Source organism: Centrocercus urophasianus, unplaced genomic scaffold, assembly GCF_019232065.1.
Source record: "Centrocercus urophasianus isolate 14NV4802_14NV808 unplaced genomic scaffold, USGS_Curo_1.0 seq_19, whole genome shotgun sequence".
Taxonomy (NCBI): domain Eukaryota; kingdom Metazoa; phylum Chordata; class Aves; order Galliformes; family Phasianidae; genus Centrocercus; species Centrocercus urophasianus.
In genome coordinates, this window is record NW_024884744.1 from 6,414,629 (window position 1) to 6,417,084 (window position 2,456).

Sequence of the window (2,456 nt, forward strand, 5' to 3'; positions counted from 1 at the left end):
CTCCTGGGGCGGCCGAGAGGCTTCCCCGGCCCTGCCTCGAGGGGGCCCCACCCGCGGGCGCGAGGGCCGAGCCTATCCCGGGCGGCGCCGCCCGAGGCGGGGAGCGCCCTGCGGCCGCCGCTCTCTCGTAGCCCGGTCTGCCGCGCGTCTCCCGGCGCTGCGCGGGCTGCGCTCGGGGCTCTCCTCAGGCCGCCCCACCGCCGCCCTCGCGGCCCCGAGGGACCGCCGCCCCACCGGCCGCGCTCCGTCTGCCCGCCCCTGGGGCTCGGCATTCCGCCGCCTCGGCCCGGGCGGGCAGTACCTGGTGGCCGGGCGGCGGTCCGCGCGGGTGTCACCGAGCCGCCGCCTCCATGGCGCTCGGTCGCGGCGGGAGGAGCTCCTCCCCCTCCCGCATGGACCCGGGCAACGTGACGGGCCGTTGCCATGGCGGCGCCTCGCTGACGTCAGAGCGCTTAAAGACACAGCGTCCCCCCGGAGGTGGCCTCGCGGGGCAGGGGGCCCTCAGGCGGAGCCCGCGGCGGCGCCTTTGAGCGGCCTTCCCTCCCCTCCCCTTCCTTTCCCTTCCTTCTGCCCGTAACACATAGTTCTGTGAGGAGTTGCCGGGAGCAGCCGCCCCGGGCTCCGGAGCTGGACTAGGGTGTCACAGAATATCCCGAGTTGGAAGGCGGTCCGGCTCCCGGCTCCACACTGCATCACCCAAACCCTGTGTCTGGGAGTGGTGTCCAAAGGCTCCTTGAGCTCTGCTACCTGTTCCATGCCCACCACCTTCTGCTGAAGAGCCTGGTCCTAGGAAGGGCGGTTGTGATGTCTACGAGTGGATATTGAAATCCCGCATCCCTCATAACCCCGCAGCCTTTGGTGGTGAATCCACAACGTGGGTCCATCACAGCAGAACTGCCTGAGCGCCATCCATCCAGGCACAGCTCAGCCTGTCAGACTCCAACCTCAGCCCACACGGTGGCCCTCTGCTTTGTGCCCCATCTCCCCCAACCCCACTGTGTCGCAGGAACACCTCCATGGCTGCCTCAAATGTTGTCTCAGCTTTGCCATGGATGCAAGGTCCACATTCTGCTTCCCTCTGCTACCATACATCTGTGCTCCATTTACCAAAGGACAGATGTCACTCAGCGATACATTTACTCTGCTTTTAATGAGTGATCGTGTGGAAAAAACCAACAGTGAGCAGGTTTCAGTTTGCTGTACTTTAGCTGAAGAGGAAAAATCATCTTTTTTCAGAGTCACTATAATGCTGTAAAAGTTGCTCATCTTTTCAGAAAAGGAACATATGGGCACAAAGACAGTTCCACTTAAACTAAGCTTGTTCCCTTACATTTTTCTTAATTCAATCTTTGTCTCTCTGAGCAGTGATTGCTGACAAGATATTGTCCCTGAATGGACATATCATTTCTCATCTTCTCTTTTGGAGCAGCTCTGGAAAATCACAAGCAGTAAACAAAGCCCCAGAAACATTCAGATGGTATTTAGGTAGTTGCATCTTATGAAATTACCAGTCTTTGCCCTTCCAGTGGAGCAAATTAAAACATTTTATAAAAAAATTACATAATTTATCCTCATGACTCATTTGGGAGACAGAGAAGTTTCTTAGCAGATGGGAAAATGAAGCACACAGGACATGGCTCTCAGCAGGGGAACTCGTCTTGCAGAAGTGGCATTGCTGCAGCTGTGATGGTCCAGGGCTTACAGCAAAGATCTTTGCAGGAAGGAATCTCCTTTCTCAGACAAATAAAAGGAATTATCTCTTTCTGTTAAACTTCTCATCCACTGTGCACCCCGTTTAGGAGTTCTTTACAAAAAGAAGTTGTGAATCCCCAGTCCTGCTAGTGGCAATATTTTACAACCCATTTTTATCCATATTTGTTTCTAATCATCGGTTTCAGATGCTAAATCCTTCTCTGCAAAATCAGTGATCCCCTAATGGAGATTTTCTTATGCCAGTTCAGCAATACACTTTATATTATTTCAGACTCAGTTTTTTCCTGCAGTGATCAAGAAATGCTGAGGTACAGTGCCAGATGAGTTTTTAAAATCCATCTAGATCAGTTTCTCTAACATGTTCTCTTTGAATTATGAGTGACTGCAGCCAGCACAGCAATTCAGTTTCTGATAGATTAAATCCTTCTGGAGGTCCCCACTGCTTGGATTCCTGCCTGGTGAGTTGGAGCCATCCCAGATGGGAAGGCAGAGGAAGGGAACCTGCTGGAGGCTGTGCTGACTCAGCTCTAACTGAAAACCTCTGCCAAGGCAGCTCCAGCACACCCTAACCACTCTTTGGATGGATTTGTTATGAAATACTGTGTGCTAGAGCAGTGATCTGGTATTAGGAAGCAATGAGGTATTTTCTCAAAAACAGCTCAGTCTTGGCAGGGCTGGAGCCCAAAAGATGTAAAGACAAGCATGCACACAATCTAAATGGCTAAAAGTACAACCAAACTCCA

At 53.4% G+C, this 2,456-nt stretch overlaps 1 protein-coding gene across 1 annotated transcript in view; it reads right to left on the bottom strand.

Annotated features, from left to right (window-relative positions):
• GNB4 (G protein subunit beta 4) overlaps window positions 1-378 on the bottom strand; it is a 27,220-nt gene extending 26,842 nt beyond the window's left edge. Inside the window, exon 1 of the mRNA XM_042821181.1 lies at window positions 302-378. The gene's annotated coding sequence lies outside the window, so the exon portion shown is untranslated. The remainder of the gene's footprint in view (window positions 1-301) is intronic.
• Window positions 379-2,456: the final 2,078 nt, after the last annotated feature.